This window comes from Urocitellus parryii, chromosome 1, assembly GCF_045843805.1.
Source record: "Urocitellus parryii isolate mUroPar1 chromosome 1, mUroPar1.hap1, whole genome shotgun sequence".
NCBI lineage: Eukaryota > Metazoa > Chordata > Mammalia > Rodentia > Sciuridae > Urocitellus > Urocitellus parryii.
The window spans coordinates 65,956,387-65,981,002 of record NC_135531.1 but is presented as its reverse complement, the minus strand read 5'-3'; positions in this window follow the sequence as shown (position 1 = coordinate 65,981,002).

The window sequence follows — 24,616 nt, the reverse complement described above, 5'->3', positions numbered from 1 at the left end:
ACACTTGAGAAAATCTCCAACGTTACAAGGGTTTATGATATTAGAAGCATGTTTTTTTCATGGTGGAGTCTAGCCATCCTAAATACTGCCTAAAACATTTTAGCCATGACCAGACTGGAAAATTATAGCAATGGCCTGGATGCTGAACAAAGAAAACATCATCATTAAAATACAGTAATTCCATAATTCTGTCCACTAAAACAAATGCATTTTTATGGTACTCAAAATGAAAATCTGCCACGTTGGCAGAAGAATTGGTAAAGGGAACATGACTATAAACACATATCTAGTAAAAATATGGGCCTCACTTTTTTAAAAAAAAAATCTGATGGTAGAATAAGGTTAAATCATGAAAGCTCTCAGGAAATTCAATTAAAGCTAACAGTGCATCCTTAACTTATGTGCTTGCAATATAAAGGGCATAGTTGACTGAGCTAAAAAGAATGTCAGGTTTAACTTAGCATTCCATGTTTATCACATTCTAATAATACTAAAAATGTAAAGAGCATCTTTCTTTTTATAAAAAAAGGCTTATGCCTTCTAGAAAGCTTATGCCTTCTAGCTGGTAAATGGGAGAGGACGGTGAGTGAAGAGTATTACAAAAAAAAAAATAATAATAATGCTTTCAGAAATACTTCAGAAATGTAAGAACTATATAGTATGGGGTAGTAACTAGGAGCCATAAAACAATATGTCAAGAATAAGGAAGTAAAGGTCCCATTTAAACAAAATGACTGAAAAATGGCCAATGGCTGATGGGCACCTGGATTGCCCTTCATTGAGTTATTAAGTCCATGCATTCATATTAGGGGTTCTCAGGGATTACATCTGGGGAAAACTGGTGTTTCTCAGAGTTTTGGGTCATACTAACAAATCAGTCACCACTTTCTGAGCAATGCAAAAGAGTTCATTTGCAAATGTTAAGTATTGGTTTGGTAGTGCAAGTCCCAGAACTCTGGGTAAATAGAACATTTTGTTATTATAATCATTGAGATAAAGTAAGGATCTACTTCTGTCTTACTCTGAATCTTGGAAGTTGTAGATGTGTTCGCATAGTTTAGCTGCCAGTGACACAATGCAACTCAAGCTAAACTTATGCAAGGAAAGTTTATCCACTCACATCACTGGGATATGGAGAAATAAAGCTGCATTTGGGCAAAGCTGCTTTCAATGAGTTTCTCCCTCAGTATCTAAACTCCAATTCTCTTTGACTTTATTCTCCATGTGGGCTCCCTTACATGGGAGGCAAGATTATCACTAATAGCCAAAGTCTCGAAACATTGTCATCTAAGAGTAGTTTCCTTTGTTCACCTGAATACAGTGAAAGAGGCATATTTTAGCATAGCCTCCCCCTAATTGAGCATGGCTTTCCTTGCCTAACTGTATAAAGCAAAAAAGGTATACTTCTCCAATGAAGGACTGCTGAAAAATGAAAACTGCAGGTCCTCAACAATACTATTAATGAGTCACATGCTTGAACCTCTGCCAATATTCTTTAGAAGAGACCTCCAAATAATATCCCTAACATATACCTATTATCAACACTACCACCACCACCCCACCACACCAGATTTGGGATCTTATTTTTTTTTTTTTTTACTAAGTCAAAATGCACCATGACTCTCAACAAATGATTTCATTTCCCTTCTTCTCCATCTCTGAATTTCCATCAGCAGGAACAGAAAGGCAATGAGCAGCCCTGCCATCATCTTCAGTTCCCCATAGTAAGCTTACTATGTGTTCAGGTTGAAGTGCAGTTCTAAAATCCAATCATAATAATAGCAATGGTTGCATATTGATTATTTTCAAAGAAGAGTAAAAATGACATCCCTAGAAGTCAACTATTGAAGTTGGAATTCAACCCCTACAGAACTAAAGAAGAGATCTACACTAATTCTAAATGTGAACAAGAACTTCAGGATGACAAGGTCCCAACTGCACCATTCCACATTTCAGTTTCCTTTGGGGCTGAATTTTTCCATGGCTTTTCCAAGCCAAGAGATAATTACTAGAAGCTGTAGCCAAATCTGTTCACCCAAACAAAGCCATTTTTCTTCAGTGACATGCACCCAACAGATTTACCAGTCAGTCCAGACAAGAAATAAGATTTGAGCTGTTTGTTTTGAAGTTCATCCAATCCAACCAAATGCCATTAAATTGAGTTTGGAAATCTCACTAGAAAATTTGCTCCCAGGAAAGTTCCATCTAACTCAAGTCTGTGGAAAATACCCTGGAAATATTGCATCTCAAATCAGCATATTAGAATATCTACTTTCTATCTATCTCAGTTCAGGATTACAATGGATATTTTTAACATTTAGTTGCTTCAAGCTTTTTCAGTTAGTACAAATTCAGATTAGAGATATTTTTATTCTATTTTGTCTAAAATAACTTTACTCCTATCTACCTTGTACCTATCTTAAATGTCACTACACACCAACTGATTTACTAAAAGGAATCTTTCAATTAAATTTCTTATATAAAGTAGTAATGTGTTTAAGCCAAGACTCTCCCATTAGTAGACAAGTCAATATTAAAATTTATTATCAGTGTTTGTACTAGAATATCAATATCATCAGACTTGTTAAAGGATCAAATGTTAAAAAAAAGGAAAAGAAGAGCAATTATATATGGGCATAAAAGAAGCAATTATAAGAAAATTAATAAGTTTCTTTTGTACTTTTGGAGCATTTAATACAAAAAAATTATCCCCAAAATTCACTTTGAGAAATCTATTTTTGAGGGATGAAGATGGCTTCTTTTAGGTCATTTGCAATACTTTTGTCTCCAGAAAAGAGGACTGTCCTTACCAGCATTTTTTCCTATGTATTGTGTATGTGTGTACAGACAATTCATCTTACATATATTGTATATATAGTAAAAATTATAAATGAATATGTAATGTTTTACAAATGTATGTGTGTGTATATATATGCATATATATCTAACTGCTCTTGCCAATTTTGTCTTATAATATCCTACACAACTCTTTTAAGACACAGGGGACTTTTTCGTTGAGAATTAGGCAAGATTAGAATTCAGTTGATGAGCCCTGAATGTGGCACAGGCCTGTAATCCCAGCAATTTCAGAGATTAAGGCCAACCTAAGTAATTTAACAAGGCCCTGTCTCAAATTTTTAAAAAGCAGTTAGTGATGTAGTTCAGTGATAAAGCACCACTAGATTAAATTCCCAATGCCAACAAAGGGGAAGAAAGAAGGAGAAGGAGAAGAGGAAGGGGAAAAGGAAAGGGAAGAAGAAGGAGGAAGAGGAGGAGGAGGAGAAGAGGAGGAGGAGAAGAGGAGGAGGAGGAGGAGAGGAGGAGGAGGAGGAGGAGAGGAGGAGGAGGAGAAGAGGAGGAGGAGGAGGAGAGGAGGAGGAGGAGAAGAGGAGGAGGAGGAGGAGAGGAGGAGGAGGAGGAGGAGAGGAGGAGGAGGAGAAGAGGAGGAGGAGGAGAGGAGGAGGAGGAGAAGAGGAGGAGGAGAAGAGGAGGAGGAGAAGAGGAGAGGAGGAGAAGAAAAGGAGGAAAAAGGAGGAGGAGAAAAGGAGGAGGAGGAGGAGAAGATGAGGAGAGGAGGAGGAGAGGAGGAGGAGGGAAGGAAGAAGAGAAGAGGAGGAGGAGGAGAGGAGGAGGAGGAGGGGAGTTGGAAGAGAAGAGGAGGAGGAGAGGAGGAGAGAAGGAGGAGGAGAGGAGGAGGAGGAGGAGAAGAGGAGGAGGAGGAGAAGAGGAGGAGGAGGAGAGGAGGAGGAGGAGGAGAGGAGGAGGAGGAGGAGGAGAGGAGGAGGAGGAGGAGAGGAGGAGGAGGAGAGGAGGAGGAGGAGAAGAGGAGGAGGAGGAGAGGAGGAGGAGGAGGAGGAGAAGAGGAGGAGGAGGAGAGGAGGAGGAGGAGAAGAGGAGGAGGAGAAGAGGAGGAGGAGAAGAGGAGAGGAGGAGAAGAGGAGGAGGAGGAGGAGAAGATGAGGAGAGGAGGAGGAGAGGAGGAGGAGGGAAGGAAGAAGAGAAGAGGAGGAGGAGGAGAGGAGGAGGAGGAGGGGAGTTGGAAGAGAAGAGGAGGAGGAGAGGAGGAGAGAAGGAGGAGGAGAGGAGGAGGAGGAGGAGGAGGAGGAGGAGAAGAGGAGGAGAGGAGGAGAGGAGGAGGAGGAGGAGAGGGAGGAGGAGGAGGAGGAAGGAGGAGGAGGAGGAGAGGAGGAGGAGAGGAGGAGGAGGAGAAGAGGAGGATGGAGAAGAGGAGAGAGGAGGAGGAGGAGGAAGAAGGAGGAGGAGGAGAAGAGGAGGAGAAGAAAAGGAGGAAAAAGGAGGAGGAGAAAAGGAGGAGGAGGAGGAGAAGATGAGGAGAGGAGGAGGAGAGGAGGAGGAGGGAAGGAAGAAGAGAAGAGGAGGAGGAGGAGAGGAGGAGGAGGAGGGAAGTTGGAAGAGAAGAGGAGGAGGAGAGGAGGAGGAGAGGAGGAGGAGGAGAGGAGGAGGAGGAGGAGAGGAGGAGGAGAAGAGGAAGAGGAGAGGAGGAGGAGAGGAGGAGGAGAAGGAGAGGAGGAGAAGAGGAGGAAGAGGAGAAGAGGAGGAAGAGGAGAAGAGGAGGGTAGGGAAGAGGACAGGGGTGGGGAGAAGATGAGCAGAGCACATGCCTATGATGATGACTATTAATTATCTTATTCCTGGAATTAAGAGAAGCATAATAAAATGAAAAGTTTCTCAATTTGGAGTAAGGCAATTCTGGATTTAAATCTCAACTATATTCCATGTAAGCCACTTATTCTCAGTTGTTAAAGTTGTTAAAACTCTCTGAACTTTAGCATCTTCATCTGGAAAAAAAAATTTGTTGTTTTGTTGTGTGTGTGTGTGTGTGTGTGTGTGTGTGTGTGTGTGTTAATCATCCTTTCGTTACTGTAACCAAAATATCTTACATAAACAAACTTAAAGAAGGAAAAATTCATTTTGATTCCTGGTTTCAAAGGTTTCAGTTCATGGTCAGCCAGCTCCAGTACTTTGGGTCTAAACTGAGGCAAAACCTCAGAGTGGAAGAGTGGAAGTCAAAGTGGTTCAGGTCCTTGCAGCTGAGAAGCAGAGAGACAAGACTTGGGACAAGATATAGTCTGTAAGGGAATGGCCCCGAGGACCCACTCCCTTTCACTAGGTCCCACCTCCAACACTGTCTAACACCTCCTAATAGTCCGTTCACAATATGAATCCCTCAATAAGATATATCCACTGGTGAGATTAAAGCCCATATGATCCAATCACTTCTAAAGGGATCCACCTCTGAATATTGCAGTAATCTGGGATCATGCCTTCAACAAATGAGTCTTTGGGGGACATTTCATATCTCAATCATAACACTGATCTTGTGGTATTATTTTAAAGATTAAATAAAGCAATTATGTTATGGTAATTAGCTAATTTTTAGAAAATTATTACTAGTATTTTGCAATCTTAGAGTTGGGAAAGAGTTTATTTAATCCAACCCAATGACCTATAAAAACATTTCCTTCCAGATGATTCTACAACCTTGATGGAGAGTTCAGTATCTCATATGTTGCTATTCCATTTTTATAAATAGTTCCCTTAGCATAAATCCTCAAGTCTTTCCCTGGATAACTCATATCCCATAGCCCTAGTGCAATTCTCTAACATTAATTAATATATTTAATTTATTTCTTTCATGATAGATCTTAAAATATATGAAGACTATGAAATTGAAAAAATGATTAGAACATTAAGACCCCCACAGAAAAAGTTTTTTCTTACCCAAACTACCCATTTTTATACCTTTAACCATTTTCCCAGACTCTTTGATATCAGTTACTCTTCTAAGGAAGATGTATTCTAATTGACAAAGCTATTTTTATTTGTAATTCCATTATTTTCCCTGTTATATATACTTTATTTCTTTATCTTAGTGATTTCACTTAAAAATTGTTAATTAATTTAATATATTCTAAATCTAATGGAAATTTTTATCCATCTTGAAAAAGCATATGTAAATTTTAGAACATTTTAGTGTAAATCATCTCCCTCCCAAGTTACATACTTTTATCATCTGCATTTTATATCTTTTTAGGTAGGTCCTCAGTTTTCAGATTATCTATTCCTCCTTTATATTCATAAATGAAAGATATTTAAATTTCAATTTTAGTGTTAAGGATCATCTATATTTACTAAACTTACAGTATTAATTAACGTCTTTCTCTAGATTCTGAGCAAAACTACTAGGGCTTCTCCTCTATTCTAGCTAAGGCCAATACTGCCAGCTACCCCCATGGGACCCCACTCCTCATCTACAAAGAACACTCTTTCAAGCATCATCTTTTCTATAAATCACATCAATAATTTTTTATAATAAATAATTCTAATAACATATCAACAGGCTACTATTTTGGGGACCATAAAATAATACAAAAAATCATGAATTTATATCCCATATCTTTCCTTTTCTTCATAACAAAAGTTTGCAAAAGTATCATCTATGCCCATTGTCTCCAACTTGTTTACTTCCAGTCTATCTTGAATTTAAGAAAGTTTTTCCCCTACCACTCCACTGAAGCTGCCTGTTGGAAAGTCATCAGTAACCTTCACTTTATTAATAAGCATTAAGTTGAGCTGTCAACTGTACTGACAAAGTTTGTCACTTGTCTTTTGGACCCCACTGAGCCTCATTATATTGACCTCTCTGACTGTCCCTTTTCAGTCTTTCTCCCAGCTGCTTCTGTGTTCCACTCACTGCTAATGCTGATTTTAAAAGTTTTCATATACTTTATTACACACACTTTTCATAAGAACTCAGCAAAGTGGGTACTGCCAGCAAGCTAGAGCTATATTCTATAGTGATTTGAGTAGGAATCAGTCTTGGGTGTGTAGAGGGAGCAAGGGAATGATGCTGACTCTACACATAAAATAGAGTCAAAGTAATAAGGGCCCTTTGAAAACCTTTAAAGCAATTAGAAAAGTTTAGTAAATTAATTTGAAGTTTTTTGAAAACATATGATTATCAATTTATCAAGAACAAGCTTTTCCAGGAAAATCCAATCTTTATGGCTAGGCACCTTTGATATGTAGATCAGAAGAATCCACAAACATAATTAATTGTGTTTTTACCACATCTTTAGATGCTATCACTCCTGATGTTTTTGGAAAAGAAATGATAAAATATCTAGGAAGCTGACAAATCAATGCAATAAATTCTAATTAATGAATCCAAATAAAAAACAGAAGAGTCTTTGGTTCCACTCTGTAGCTATGTGTTGCCTCCACTTCTTCTTCCTTCCTTCTTTACTTACACAAATATTTATTGTGTATCTATTTGCAGGCACATTTTGAGGTGTGGGGTATATAACTGTACACACACACACACACACACACACACACACACAACCACAGCTCACATTATGGTAGAGAAGACAAGCTGTACATAAGTAAAATACATCATACCATAGATACCAATAAGGACTAAGAATAATAAAGGCAAGGAGTGGTGATAATAAGTATGTGCATGAGGGACTAACTTGCATAGGGTGGTCAAATAGGACTTAGTGTTACAATACATGTAAAATTGAAGGGAGGGAAATATCTCATTATTACTTTACTCACAATTGCAACACACCACTTAACATAATGACCAGCACAAGCCAGTGCTCAATACTACTTTTGAATAAATGAACAAGTGAATGAATAGGTGAAGGTTGACGATCTGCAAAGTCCTTCATCTTACTAGTCAAAGCAGGATCTAGAGAAATATTTCCTATAGAACAAAGTCATCTGGCTTTAATTTTTTCCTTGTACTTTTTGGATAATTTAACAGAGCCACAAAGTAAAGGAAGCAATAATTCTCTGGCCACCACAGCTGCCGTTGGAATGTCACCTGTTGCTACTTCCATTGTCTCAAAGTTGGCTTGAAAAAAGACCCTGTATATGTTTTGTTAAGAGTATGTGTTAGCTAAGGAGAGAAAAGGGTGTGATACAGCTGGAAACAAGATTCTGGGTTTTTTTTTTTTTTTGCGGGGGGGCAGGGGGGGGATGGTTTTTTTTTTTGTACCAGAGGTGCTTAACCACTAAACCACATCCTTTTTATTTTCTTTTTTATTTTGAGACAGGGTCTCACTAAGTTGCTCAGGGCCTCGCTAAATTGCTGAGACTGGCTTTGAACTCAGGAACCTCCTGCCTCAGCCTCCCAGGTCACTGGGATTACAGGCACAAGCCACTGCACCCAGTGCTTTTGAGATTCTTGTAGCTATATTCTCTAGTGATTTGAGTTGGCATCAGTCTTGGGTGTGGGGAGGGAGCAAGGGAATGATGCTGACTGTACACATAAAATAGAATCAAACTAATAAGGGCTCTTTTAAAAAAGTGAAATAAATACCTTCAATTTGCAGAAAGTCCTTTAATATTGTCAAACTTTTTTTCTCAGTGGTTTCTCCCAGATTTCTTAAGCTTGTGGTTCTTTAGAACAGAATTTCTCAAGAGAAACTGACATACGCATCACTGGTGTGCTTGCTCTTAGTCTCTAGCTGGCTGGCAGTACACACAGCAGGCCCTCTTTCTACTTTGGATTGTCTAAAATGGTAGAGAATGGAAAATTTTAAGAACAGTGCCATGATTACCTCTGTAATGGCAGCAGCCATTAGGGAACTTTCTTTTCATTTCTTGTAATTAAACAGTGGTGTGTGTGTGTGTGTGTGTGTGTGTGTGTGTGTGTGTGTGTGTGTGGTGTGTGTGTGTGTGTGTGTGTTGATGGGCTTACATCAAGCTAACCTGCCAAGACAAATCCATCAAAGTGAAACTTTCCTACAAGACTAGGGATACAAAGTCAGCAATACTCAAACAGGACAGAAGTGACTAGTTTGGCTTTGTTGTTTTCCAGAGCTTTACACTGACCAGCAGAGATTAAGTTGTTCCTGAAGTAGAAAGGAGATGAATCACACATGCCCTAAATATCAATTTACAAGGCATTGTTCTTCCTGTTTTTTAGCACTTGTCAGAGGGTGAAAGAAGAGAAATGACTGCTTTTTCTTTAAAATTTCTACATTCTAATAATAATTAGCCCTTACCTTATTTTATTTCCCATTTGCATATTCCAAACTCCTCAAGAATTAAATGAAAAATAAATGGGAACAGCAGGGTGTGGTGTCCTGCCTAAGGCAGTCATTAGTCTAAGAATTGGTTAGTGAATGCCACCTTTCCTTTCCCTCTTTGTCCTGAGACTCAGATCCCCTTCAGCATTTTCCCAGTCCTCCCTTTACCTTGTGATCTTGGCCAGGATATTTATTCATTAGATTCCTGATCTTTAAAATGTAGAAGTTCATCTCAATATCCAAGGTTCCTTTCAGCTGCAATGCAAGTTATATTCTTAAACATTGCTTTTTAATGAGTTGACTTTGGAAGAATTAGCAGGCCTGAATCAGCCAGGTTTCTGATTCTACCTTGTCCTGAACATGCCAGGATTCTGAATCACTGCTATGTGCATGGCTGCTTCTAGAGGGAAAATTTCTGTTTAGAGGTCTCCAGGGACAGTCCCATGGAAGCCAGTATGACGGAACCTTGAATGGTCACTTGGCCCACAGGTAGGGATCCAGATACTGGCCATGTCCTATGTCTAAATGAGCATGACCAATAAGAGTCTCTGAATGTCTGGAAATATTGGAGAATAAAATAAGTCATTGCTCACAGAATTTGGAAGTCATTGCAAGCAGAGAAGCTGGAGAGCAAAAGTGGATTATGTATAAACTCAGAAATTTAAAACAATTTTATCCAAAGATTAGAGAGATTAACTTCTCATTACCAGTATCACACTAATTAGACCTTTTAGTATAACCTAAAAAATAAAAGATGCAGAACATCATTTCAATTACTTCAGAAAGACCCCTTTCTTTCTACTCAAGAAAATATTTTTAAAAAATAATGAATTGTTAGAGTCAGACATGGTGGCACACACGTGAAAACCCACCAGCATGAAAAGCTGAACCAGGAGGATTGTAAGTTCAAGGCCAGCCTGGGCAATTTAGTGAGACTCTGTCTGGAAATAAAAAATTAAAAAGGTCTGGGATGTTAAACGATCCCTGGGTTCAATCCCCAGTAGTACTGAAAAAAATATTAGTTACAAAGGTTGTGATTTGTCATAGCCCTCGGTGGTAACATTTCTTTCCATAACCATTTCAGAATTGTGAGTACAAACTGAAGACATCCCTGCCTCAGGAGGGCTAAGCTTGGATCTATGTTGAGTTCTCTTAGCCTGCTTCCCTCTTCCAGGGAAGGGATTAATAGAAATAATTTTGATGACAATTTCTCTTCTCGAAGTTGAGCCATAAAGAGGCAACCCATAGCAAAGAAAGTACAAAGTAGCCATGCCAACATTCTCATGACAATATATAAAACCTGCCTTTACAGTAAGCCTCCATTTCCTAAGGTAATCTGAGGAGCAGACTCTGATAGTTACAACTCTAATATCAATAATCCAGGGGTTCTTTGATGAGGGAAAATTAGAGAATCATGAAATTAAATGGTTGTTAAAGAAGAGAACTCATTGAGTCCTTTGCCTGTAAAATTTACATACAACATAATGGATCACCACTGTTCGTATTTTGAGCAGTCCGGATGAAGCACCTCCTAGTGAATGTAAGAATTCCCCAAGTCCTGGATTATTGACAGTCATTTGAAAAGAGGTCTGGAAGTTCAGTGGCCTTCTGATTTCTCCAGGACACACTTCCTCCTGCCTGATCCCCAAATAAGTCAAGTTGACCTCAGATGGGTCATTCTGATCTATGGCAACTTCAGAGCTTTTGTTCCGTAGCCAGGGTCATCAGTTAACAATGCAAAAGTCTAAGGAAGCTTCCATAATTACCTTTTATGGGTACAGCATTTCTTCCTTTGCTTTCTTGATTCATCCAGCCAATAGCCAAATGTGAAGTGTTTCTAATTTCCAAATTGCCCTGAGCCAAGGTAATATAAGACAGTAACAACATCTGTGCCATTCAATATTTTATATAAAGAGGGAAAAAACAATTAAACAAATGAGAATATGTTGAATATAGCACTTATGAAGGTTGGGTGTCTTCAGATTACTAGGCTGACCTCCAAAGAGATCAAGTTTTAAAACGACAAGAAAGTTTTAAAATACGCTTTTCCATTTTGCAGAACCGTGCCATAGTGTCTTTGTCTAGAGTACCCCCTGAGAACTCCAGGACAGGTAAGGCCAGGAACACTGCCTTGTCCCAGTGGACACCAGTCTGTACATGTAGGCAAGGACACCCTTGGTTACTGTGGGTCCCAGAGAATTGGAGCAAAGGAGGGGGCTGATGGTCTCTGACGGCACTGTGCCCTAAAAGCCTGAACTTAGCCTCCTGAAGAAGAGGGAGTGAAATGCACCTTCACCACCTGGGGGTTGGAGAAGTATGGGTTGCTCTCCAGTTTCTATGTAATGCCAAACCACCTTGAAAAAGTAAGGTACCCAGAGGATGAAAAACTGTCCCTTCCTTTTCGAGGGTAATCATTTATAATCCCCCCCCTATTAAGAAGCCTACTTATTATTCCACAACTAAGTTAATTTTAAAATCTCTACTCCAGAGCACTCCTAATTTGAAGCAGATGTGAGAACCACCTCAGAACCAGGACAAGCCCCTTCTCCCATCTGTCCCAACCTCTGTCTGCTGCAAATAAGCCAAATGTAAACCAGCAATCGTGCGTGTTTCCAATCAGTGCTCCAGCCTTTTCCCTACGGAAGGGACTCCTTGGCTTGCGTGAGGGAAGGAAATGTTTCCTTCGGAAAGCTGTGCCAGGACAGGGAGCAGCTTATTCTCACGATACTTAACATGCTAACCAGCCAGTGCAGTGAGAAAATCAACTCAGGAGGAGCAGCCAGAGAAAGGCAGGAGAGGCCCAGAGCCAGCAGAAACAATGGGGAAGACTGAGCAGGACTGCGGGAAACATCCACAGAGTTTGAGCTGGTCTTCCTAAAAGCTCACCCTGCTGTGGATTCATCGGGAAGTGCAGTTCGTGTTGAGAATGTGTTCTCTATCTTATCAGACGCTCCCTGCTCATAAACTCCACAAACAGAAGTGATATCCCCAAATCCATAGAGAGGCTGGGGGCTGGCCCTTGTGACCTATGGAAGGAGGACATTAAACTAGTGCAGCTTAAAACCAAAAATGCCCATAATGTGTCTTAGGATAACGCTTCCTCCTGTGAAGTGAGAAATTTTCAATATTTTGTCATACCATGAAAAATAAGAAAATGTCCTGCTTGCCCAAATAAGAGGTCCTGGGGCAATATTTACTTGGGATCCCTCTCCTTTGGGACCTCTGATTGCTTTCTTTCCATTATTCTAATAAATCCTTGTTACTTTGCTTAAAAAATAAAAAAAAAAAAAAATTAAAAAAAAAAAGAGGTCCTGATGATCAAAACCTGTCTGAAAGGAAAAGCAAATGAAAATGTGACAGTCATTCTTCCAAGGTCACTCACACTTTTCTGGGTCTGTCCCTCAAAAGCTTCTCACTCATTCTTAGAAAATGTACAAAGTCACTTGTGAAAAAAAAAAAAAAAAACTGAGCTATTTAAGGCTTTTGGACACTTCATGAAAGAAATAGGCCAAAGGGGATATTGTTGACTTTGGCTTTTGTTTGGGGTTTTAAATGTACATGCAGAGAAAGATAACTTGTGAGAATGTTAGAGGCAGTTTCCCTGTCTGCAGAGTCTTTATCAAAAGTAATGAGCAATAAGCTAGTCTTCCGTCAAAGTCTTTTCATTGGAAAAAATCACCAGTTTGGATGTGTGTGCTTGTCTCTTTCTGACAGCAATTCTCAAAGCAGAGCAGAGCAACAGCCACCATAGCAACAATCAAAACACCAAAAGGCTAGTGGTTAATTCAATAAAACTCTTGAGCACACAAATAGCTGATAATGTCTAATTGACTGAATAGATAGTGAGGAACTGACAGTTCTGGGAATTACACTGCATATTTGCTTTAATCTGTTTAATTTAAAATTGGAACAATATTTTATTGTACAGTAGGTTTATATAAATTTTTTTAATAGTTGGCTAAGTTACATGCTTGTTTTTAGACGGCAATTTTAAAACATTTATCACATGAAACTTTTTAAGATACTTTCCATTTTTCAAAGCACTTCAGAAAGCAAGTTCAATGCAATAAACATAAAAAGTCAATAGACCATCACACTGTGTTTAAAAGAATCTTCCCAGCAACAGGCAACCTTCATTGAAATCTTGCCTTGCCACCTCCTAGCTCTGTGAACTTGAGGAATTTGTCTGCTAAACCTTACTGAAACCACCTATTGAGGGAGATAAAAATAATCTTGAACTCATAGGGTTATTGTGAGCACAGATACAACAATTCAGGTAGCGCAATCAATCAAATGCCTGGCTCTGGTCAGGACACAGTTACTACTTGTCAATCTCTTCTGAGATTTGGTATCAGCTAACTGATCCACACATTTTACCCTATGGCCCCAACTCTGGAGACATACTGCTCATGGAATCCTATTAGCACGGGGGTTATTCAAAAGCATATGGTTCTTTTTATTTACCAAAGTTCAAAATAGAGAACCACAGTTGTCAACAGAGAATTGCTTCACCTAGAGAGTCAGTTAAAGAACACACTTTAGGACACACTTCATTTTCAGTTTTTGCAAAAATTATCCCAGAGCCAGCAATAGAGCTTAGGCTAGACAATATCCAACACCTACCACCACTACACCACCCCATTCTCTATCACCTTACTGTATAAAAGAATAAAAATACAGTGAGTAGTTTGGGTTTTAACCTCATTGATTCAAATTTAGAAGCTATGCAGAACCAAATCTGGGATCTCCCAGTGCATGAATTTCTTTTTTTATTACTCAATGTGGGATTCTTATCCACAAACTTGCTCACTAGTATTTCTAGGTAAGTGTGAGCCAGAGAATACATGGTGACAAGGCCATTGACTTGTCAAAGAATCAAAGCTCACCAATTATTATGTTGTCTCAGGTTTCTTTATCTGAGAAATGGCAATGTCTTCAATACAGGGTTTAGATTCCCCAACATGGTACAAGGCAGCCTCCACAAATGTGCCCTCTGGAGGATGAAGTCTGGAGGAAAAAGTCATTGGTCATCTGTTTCCTCTGCCCGCATTATAGCATAGAAGCCCTTGGATGTGTGGACTAGGTTTCTTTCTTTAGGTCCTACCCAGAAACCTGTTAAATATCCCTTCTTGGCAGCTCACGACTGCCACTTGCAACTACCCTAGTCTGAGTAAAACTATTTAGAAGAGTTTTTGTTAGCTACTGTGGAAATCACGAAAGTTAACTCACAGTAACTTAAAATATTATACTCTTTCAGTGAAACTTTACCAATTTACTTTAAAAAGTTCAAGGAAGAGAATCTTTCCAGACCAGGGGCCATAATACAAAGACCTTCCCTTGACACCGTCGTTTTCTACACAGTGGTCTGCTCAGATGGTGAACAAGGATTTCCATCATTCAGGCCATCCACAACCCCACTTGAGCTCTCCAGATTTTAAGAAGGTACCCTTCAGTTTACCTCCTGAATTGGCAAATACTAAAAGCTCATCCACATAGACCCTTAGCTCCACTATAGAACTAGAGATTCTCTCCACAGACACTTCATTCTCTCTTTGTCTCATAAACTTCTGTAAGAACAGACTCTTCAAGAAGATGGGATTTTTGTCTTCACACAGAGTGCATGTTCTCTAGTTCTTCCTTTAATCTACTTCTGGGGACCTTGCTTCTATAATTCACCAGGAAAGATCTGGATCTCCTTTCTATTTCTCAACAATGAGGACTGACAACTTTTCTTAAAGGAAGTAGCTTGGACTCACATATGTGCATCTAAATCACATAAATTTGGGAACTGAGTTTGTGATTGCAATTGAGGGTTATCTTACCTGTCCTTCTACTCGATGAGGAAATGCCCCAGAGTTGGGAGAGACAAGTCTGATTTTTCCCATAAGTGTGATTATAGTATTTAAAAATACATATTTTGGGAATAGCATGGCCCTGAAATACAAGCCAACATCTTCATCTGGAGCTCATCTGCCTGAAAATCAGAAGGAAAACTGGCTCTATCTTGGTTTCCAACAGAGCATCTTCCTTAAAGCTTTCCAAGAATTATTCCGTCTCCATGTGATTTTTCACTTACTCACCACCTTTGGAATTTGGTCCTCCTCCTCCTAAAGTGTCCCTCCTCTAGTCCATTCTTGACTGGAGTTTGATAAACCATTGTGAGTTTTCTCCCAATACTCCCCATACATTGTTTTGAAGCAATAACAAAAACAGACAAATCAGGAAAGCTGCCACTTCCCTTCTCTGAGACTCCCTGTAAACTCCTCCTGAGGCTGGTATGTCAGCAACTCAAACAGGAGATTAGTAATGTGGGTGAAAAACAGTAAAAAGGTATTACCTGAAAGGAACATTGTCTCTCTCCTCAATGAAAGGAAGGCGTTAAGTCCGCTCAGCTCTTTGGCTTTGTACTGTTTTGGAAGTATTGTGAATTCCTTGTCTTTAAACTCTGCATTAGTGCTATTCCTAAATAGCCCTTAAAAGAAGCAGGGCATAGATATTATTTCAAAATACAGTTATGTTATTTCCTGGATACTTGACTGAACTTGAATTCCAAAGTGACCTGCCATCTATGTTTGAGATTAGCTTTTGCTGTCTCCCTGTAAAGACACCACAGGTGGAAGCTTAGAGTTCACTTGGAACTGAGAGTCAATCAAGTGTGGGCAAATGGAGATGATGACGCTGGAACAGCCCCATAGATGAAGGATTCTGTCTGAATCTGATGCAGATAACTGAGACACTAAGATAGTAAAAATATAAAAATAAAAAGGAAGAGGCAGCAAATATTGGTGCAGTAAGCCTCAGCACAAACTGAGCAAAGATCTCAGAAGCCAACCCTGCTGACCCTGCTCAGAACTACCTTTTACTTTTTTACACAAAATCTTTATTTATTTTTATGTGGTGCTGAGGATCAAACTCAGTACCTCACACGAGCGTGGTGGATGCTCTAACACTGATCTACAACCCCAGCCCCTCAGAACTATCTTAACAGCAGACAAGACATCCCTGGAGAGATGAAGCTAAAACTATTCCAAAAACAAAGCCCAAAATGCCCAAGGGAAAAATTCCAGAAGTAGAAAGCTCCCATTTGAGAGATGGTTTTAACCAATAAATAAATAAATAAGGAAAATCTTAACGGAGAGAAAAGAAATAAAATACACAAAGTTGCTTGCAAATTTCAGAACATCTTCAACCCAGAAAAATGCGGTTAGTGCATCTGGTATCCTTGCTGTCTGCATATTCCTTGGAGCATGACACGGAGCTTGGAGGCTGAGAGAGGCAGGCAACCTTCTGTCAAACAAGCAGCGGCATCCTGGCCAACTGGCCCAGGGAGGGGGGAGCAACGTTGTAAGCTTCCTGAATAGTGATCTGATCTATTTATTGTCTTTGTAAGAATAATACAGAAAATAGCTTCTACTTTAACCATGGAAGTATCTGAGAAAGTAGAGGAGCCAGTGACCAAGATGAAACCATCCATTACTGACCACAGTAGCATCTCTTGTTAAGTAGGGGTTCTATCACCCAGGCCATTGACATGAGGAAGTGGTTTCTGCCATGCTGCATCATATGTAAAAACATCAGCCTTTATTGGTCAGTCTGCAAGAACAGAGAATCACAGTGTCTGTGATACAAACTCAGTCATTACCTCGAAGCTAACACTCAAATAATTTTGTGCCTTAATATGGAGTACTCTCAATAATCAGATAAAAATGACTGCTGGTTGAAATTCCCAGACTGTAATTATAAAGTTACAATAAATTCCAAATTTATAGGCAAGTCCTTCCTCCAAACAACAAGACTATTTTAGCAAGGTCAGTTTGAGAGCATGTATCCTGAGAATGAGGAGGTCATTTTACCTAAAAATCTTTCTCTCTTCTTCAGAATATTATAGGCCATGCTGCGGTAACAAATAGCCCCTAAAATCACAGAGGATTAACAAAACAAAGACATTTTTCTCTCTCAGGTAAAATATGATATGGATTGGGCAAATTTTCCAGGATTGCTCTTCTTCATTTGGTAACTAGACATCCAGGTTGACTCTACCTTTCCATAGACAGGAGACAAAATGGGAAAAGAATACTGACTTTTTGGCTTCTTACATCCATCAGTTCAAAATAGTCTCATAGTCTTGATTGTAGGGAAGTGAAGATATTTAGAAAAACATAGCAATATTTAGCTTGTACTAATCGTTTTTGCTGCATCCCCATTCCTATACTTATTCCTCTCTATTTCTGAAGGTGGATGACATTAGGCTTGATGGAGCTTCAAGAATGACACAAGGACTGGTTCTGTATGCAGGTACTGTAGGTCACTTCTGTGGGACGAGATGGTGTCAGCAGAGAGGGTAGTCAGGAGAAGAGTGCATAAAAACAGTGTCTCTCCCTTGCACTATACTTGCGTTAAGACATTTAACGCAAGATAGGTATTGTCTATGAAGAATATATTTTGAGTGAGGATCATTCACAAATACTCTTAGGGGCAAAGTGAGATGGGCGAAGGACTCACTTCCTGACATCAAGGCTCAAGAAGGACACTGCCTTGATCACCCAGGAGCCAGGACATCTGACCTCAGGAGAAAGAATTACTGTCAGACAAGTGGTAACCCTTCTCCACTGACTTGACATCAGCCATTAGCACCCTATCTGGAGCAGGTTGATAAGTTGGTCTTGTCAGAAATTCTGTCCTCTGAAATTTCTTACTAGTGTAGAAAAAAAGTGCACTAGTAAGTTAGACTGGGAAGCAACATGTCATATTGGAAAGCATATGAGCTACCACTCAGATGTGGATTCAGATCACCAGTTCCAACTTACTAATGATGTAAGTTGCTTAATATATATGAACCTCCTGTGTAAAATGGGAGCGATGTCCTTCAACAATGCCTTAAGGTTGTCAAGAGGATAAAATAATGTCAAGCATCAGATTCAGAGAGGTATTCAGTGGATACAGAATTACTGTTGGGCAGAAAGAGATGGAGGGAAAGTTGAGGTTCAACAAAAAGAAGCTTAAAATGCAGAAAAACTGGATCAACACTGAGTAATTAGGTTAAGTGGTCATAGTGAAAAGGGACTGCAGGAAGAAAGGAGGAAGGGGAATTCAGTACATGCTTGGCCAAATTCACAGTTTGGGCGAGCTCAGCCTCATGTTTCTGTCCAATTCCCCCTCATTCATTGTGCTCTCTCATTTGATAAGAACTGGTAAAAATTGATAATAAGTTGCCTACAAAAATACCCTGGAATCTTACTAAAATATTTACAGTGGCTTTGGATCTATATTCATGTGCCTCTGACCTTTAATGTCTCACATAAAGTAGTGACTCTGAGGCTTGGGGTGTCAATCATGGGGAAAATGAGTAAAGCATTTGAACCACCAATATGAGGCTTCAGAGAAAAGAATTTACTTCCTAAAGAATCCCATTTTTCACCAGGCTCTGTGGCAAACACATGTAATCCCAGTTACTTGGGTGGCTGAGGCAGGAGGATCACAAGTTCAGAGCCAGCCTAAGCAACTTAGCAATTCCCTGTCTCAAAATAAAACAAAAACAAGGAAGGAGAATACAGCTCAGTGGTAGAGCACCCTGTGTTCAACCTCCAGTACCATAAGAAACAATTCCATTTCTCTTGTTATGATCTTGGATTATGGAACATAGAGAAACTCTCTCAACTAAACACTGCATTGATTAAGTTTTCAAATAAAAAACTTTATGAAGTATTCCAGGAAGGGGTATTCAGTATATGTCTCCAAAATGTTTTCAATAAAAAATGTTCTGCCATACTGCTTTTGCTAAATATTATCTGATTCAGAGAATTGTTGATGGAAATACTACCACTTTGCCAGTAAATCTTTCATTATCTGATAATGCATTGGTGTCAAAAATAAACCAGCACCAAACCAATTATTTAAAATATACAAAAAAAAAAAAGTTAAACAGTACAAGTTGCCTGAATTTAGGCATATTTTTTTAAATTTCTTTTAGTTGTAAATGGACCTAATAACTTATCTGATAGATTGATTGATTGATGTGATGCTGAGGATGGAACTCAGTCCCTCACACATATGAGGCAATTGCTCTACCATGGAGCCCAATATTGGATTTTAATCTATAATTAAATCATGGTAGCTTTTATGATCCAAGTAGGATTATTTTTTTTTCAATTGATATCTCCAAAATTATGATTGCCTTTCTTATAGGAACATGCCCTTCTACTCAATATATGCAAGAATCTGTGTTAGTGAAATGACAAGAATAGTTCTCTAAAACATAATTAAAAGTAGCCAGGAAGAAGTCTCTCCATTGAAAAATATATATGTCAAGATGTACATAGTTTTGCATAGGCCTCTCACAAATGTGTGCCCTGAAGCAATCAAAGTCCTTCAAGTACTGATAAAAAGCCAGGGTGGAATCTTCAACGTGCTTCCCAAAAGCCAAAAATGAAAGCAAAATCTACACTTTCAGAAACAGTAGATTCATGATCAGATTTAATAATTTGCAGCATTAACCATGTGACAGTGGAAAAATTACTTGATATTTTTGATCCTCACATTTCTTAACATTAAAACAAAAACAACAAAGCCTCCTTCACAGGGTTATCATGGGGACAAAGTATGAAGACCTGAAAATTCTCTACCTCTGCTTTGGGATCACAGCGAACATTCAGCTACTCTCTGCTTACACATTGATCGATTCTGTCATTTTTACTGGAACTGAACTTCCAGATCTGCTCTTTAATCACTGTCATCTGGGTCTTTTTACTGATGAGATCTACAAAAATGAAAATGGAGTTATTACATCATGTGAAAACCACTGCATGGATAGTATGTCTGGGAGGATCTGACTTAAATTATAAGCTACAAAGCATTTAAGAAACTTGCTTGGGAGGGCTTGGGAGGACTTGGGGGTAGGATCTTAGGGGAATGAGTCCATGTTTTCCAGAACAGCTGAAACTGGAGTAGTAAGGGCCAAAATGTCTATTGATTAGAAGACATCTTAAGCTTCTATGATTTCAAAAAATGAGTCCCAATTGAAGTCACAAGAGCAGTCTCTCAGAATCCGTAAGCAACCTCCTCTCACATGGGCAACTGTATGCTTAAGAATGATTAATAATTTTCCTGAGCAGTATACTAGAGGTACAACATTTCCTGGGTTTATGTGTAAATTATGCTAGCTCATGACTTTCAAATGGGAGCCCTACACACACTAACAAAACATTGCTCTAAAGAACCTGTTAGCTTTGGGACTGGGGTTACTCCAAATCAGGACCCTGTTACACTCATAGAGGGTGGCAATAAGAAAGAATCAACCTCTCTTTCTAGTCACTATAGGAAAGTACTACAGTTACTCAAAAAGCATTGTTGGTTTCTCTTAGGTGCCCAGTACAAGGGCACCAGACATATAAGTAGTCAGAGTTCCAAGCTGTGGCTGTCCATAATTGAAGGTTTTTGACTTAAGCATCAAAGAGATTTTTAAATTCTGTGCCATCCAGGGAGAAGCAACTTAAAAGTACTTGTGATTCATTTGGCTCTTATGATGTTGAATAGGGCAGTTGTTGATGGTTTGTTTAGTTGTTGTTGATTGTTTTTTCTTTATTTGCTTTGATCTGGATTCTTTGTGCTGGGAACAGGAAGATAAATGCACTACATATACCATCATAACTCAAAACTCACCCCAACAAGAGAGTACCTCAGTCTTTCATTATTGTTGATTGTCTGCCCATATTGTCCAGCCTTCCTGGTCTTGGATCCCAAAAACTGTCCCAGATAATCCCAACCATCCATTTTCTCCTTCACCAGGTTCTCCTTGGGAAATAAAAATAATTTGTATAGAAAAAGAAGCAATCCTCAATGGACTAAGAGATGGGGTGGAAAGGCTTAGCTAGTAGCTTCTCTACCACAATTCTCTCAGTGAGCCTAGTTTTTCAGGTCAGCATGTTCTGAAATCTTCTGTGTAGGCTAAGATACAAGACACCTTGGTAAATTACCACAACACAATATTAACAGTGCTTTGCATTTCATAATAAACCTCAGGACTCAAGGGTTTCATCATCTCTCTGAACTCACCAATATCCTAGGAGGAAACTATGGTAATATTCTTATGTCAGAGATGAAAAAATGGTGAAGCCAAGAAATTAAGCAACATAGCCAAGGACAGCCAATGAAGAAATGAGGATAGATTCAGCCCTGTGCCTACAAGAGTCCCAGCAATCCATCCTGAGAAAAACAAACTCACACAGGGCTATCGAGAAAAGAAATGACTCCCAATTTGGGAAAAAGCCCTACTTACTCACTATTTCACAAATAAATAGCCTTATTACTATTTCACTAAGTCTGTGGAGGTAGCACTTGATGTCAGTGTTATAGTGTAATAGTGTTATAGTTATTTGCTAAGGATTAATTAATAATTAATCTCATTCTTATGATTACTCTATAAGGTTGGGATCACCACACTCATTGTACAAATGATGAAACTGAGGTATAGAGAGACAGAATAATTTACATAGTTATATTTACAAGTAATCACAAGCAACTTGCCCCAAATAACATTGGTGTCATTTCCACCAGCTATGCTGGCCATCACACAATGACATCCACAGTACACATGATAAATCCCACAAACACTTGACTGAAGCATAGGAACTGGGCCTTTTTTTTTTTTCTCATGTGCAAAGCTTAATGTAAAATGCTGGGTTTTACTCCCACAAAAACAAAAAAAAAAAAAAAAGAAAAATTTATTTGCAGGGAAGTGCTCTAGAAATCATTGTCCATTTCCACCTTGTGGAAGCAAGAGGAGCTGTGCATAATTTAGAGTTATGAAAATATATAGAAACCATGACAAGCAGAAGAAAGACCCTATTGTTCTTCAGGAGCAACAGTAGTGGAGCCATTTCCCTTTAGTTCCTCACCCCTTTACCTTTCCCTCTTCACTCTGGGAAGCTCATGTGCACCTTGGGCATCTCCCAACCTGCCCTCCAGTATTACAAGGACTGGCATAATGCAGAGAACAAGGAAGGAGATTTGGGCTAGGAGAGACTTAAGTACTCAGTTTCTAAGAAATGTTATGGAATCAAATTCCCTTATTTCAAATAGGACATAGTTCTATCTTCAGGGTCACATTGGTTCAATTTGATAAATTGCTCTGCTGGCCCCATACAATTCTACGATTCATTTTACATGGAAGCCTTAATGCCATGATTTCAATACTGCTAGCTCTTATGTTTTGCCAAGTGGTACCGGCCTGTACATTTGTGGTTTAACTCAGTCTTCTGTTTATTTCCATTGTTGGCACTATGTAAATGGTTACATTAGCATTCATATTTAGAGGCAAAGCAAATTAACCTCCTCATCTTTATGGTTAATGACTACTATTGTGCCCTTGTTTCAGATATATCTGGGAACAGGAGAATGATTCTTTTCTAGTCATTCTCCAGAAAGCTGATACTGTAATTGAAAGCTTGGCTAGTAGTAACTGTTGGTGTGGAAAGTTGGGCTTTGTGCTGGGTCAGCTTTTGGTCAGCCTCTGTTTAGTGGAGACCCCAGTCTGGTGGTGCAGCAGCCTGTGTGGCCACAAGCTATCCCCTGGTGGGATGCTAGGCAACAGGAGTTCTCAAGCATAGCTTTCCTTGAAAGATGTGAAAGACTAAAATCTGTGTAGGTTTGTAAGGCACAGAGCTGCAAACTGATCTTTCTTTATTGTCATATATGGTAATGAAGACACTTGCAAAAATAACAGATAAATAAATCCAAGAGTGTTTGCATTGCCTCTTTGTGACACAAAGCTCCTTAAAAAGAATGCATGAGGACTTCCTGCCAGTATTTAAAGCTTCTGCTTGATCCCTTCCCAAGCTTAGAGACAAGTTTCAGGAAACTACATGTATTGAAGTCATTGCCTACCTTGAAAAGCAGCCTGAAAGCATGCTTAAGGCACGGCATGGAGAAACTCAGTAAATGATTTAATTGGCAATGAAGAAACTGAGATTTAAAAAGGCAAACAACTAGAATTTCAATTGTTATTTGTCTCTATTGTGAAATTCTTGAGAAACAAAACTCTCAATTCCAAATCTCAATGCCTAGCACAACTGCTCAGAGACTAACAAATAGAACAACTCTTCTCCCAGGCAGGCACTTACATTTTTACTGATTTTATTAATACAGTGGTGAGTCCTTATTCTTTTAAGATTTGTGGAAATATTTTTTTCAGGAAATACACCCGAGAAATTATAAAAAGGAAGATCCAAATGATTGGCAAATTAGAGTCCCATTGCTAATGATAGGAAGCAAGGCCTCACTGCCCCATGCATATAGAAGTCAATACTATGGCATCAGGTTTTTGCAAAAAGTAAAAGCTTTATTGCATGGTCACTGACAAGGAAGCCAGAAACTAGCTGTAAACTTGAAATGGAGAGGGAAGATGCTGCCTGTGAGTTGGGGAGAAGGGAGCTTTTAGGGCTTTTCCTGAAGGCATAGGTGGTCATCTTGCCTCTTCACAGGTTGTCTGTTTCTTTTGGGGTTGGAGGTGATTATGTTCTGGGCCCCAGGAAATTTTGAGCTTATGATGTCAAAAGGTCACTGACCAGACAATCTCACTGCTTCTATGCATGTCCTTTCTTGAAAAGTCCATTTCAAATGGTCCTTGTCTGTATTCTAGAAGCTTTTTCCAAAAAAACAACTACACACTTTGTTATCTAAGGAATTTGTGCCTGAGTGTGTACAGGACTAAACAGATTTCACTGTTATTATGATCTTGAGCCTTGTTTTGGTATTTGAAATCACATTGCAGTTCGAAAATTATTTTTAAAAAATTGATGTATGATACAAAGTAAAGAAAAATTCTATGTCTGTGTCAATCTTTCCTATGAAAATTTAGTTTAAAAAAAAGGTTAAAGAAATATTTTTTAAGCATTTGAATGACTTTGAATAAAATGATGATGATAACAATGATAAGAGGAGAAAAACATGAATGCAAAATTCAATATCTGGAACATTCCTAACTGACTGTGTTCACAAAATCAGAACAGCTGTGACTCACAGGGAAATGACTGATTTCTCCCAAAATTTGGGCAAAAAGTCCCATTGCCGTTCACTAGGCAGGCTTCTCTTTTGGAGAATCCTGAGGAAAAGTCAAATAATAATACAAGCCTGTGTTTGGCAGAATATTAACATTCCATTTACATCACAAAAGCCTAGGAACTAATCCTAATCCCACCAGCAAACTACTGTTCTCCCTACTCCAGGGAAGGCAGAAAACAAAAGGGTTTGAAAGGGCCAGTTGTCTAGGCAGCATTTCCTGGAAAGGCTGCAAAGAGTAAACACCTTCAACCCAGCCTGTTCCCAGACTTCATCTCCTTGGCCAGAGTTTCAGAATCATGGTGTATGCATCCTTCTTCAGATCAAGAAGTTGCTTTTATTTTCTAGAGCCTTGGGTTCAATTACAAAGGCAAGGTTAAAGAAAATGATAACTAGAATTTTCTTTTTTCAATGAGAATATTTTTCTCTTCTAAGCATACAGTCTCTACAGCCCTTGAGATACTTTCATCTTTTCAACTTTCCAGTTCAATGAATATGAA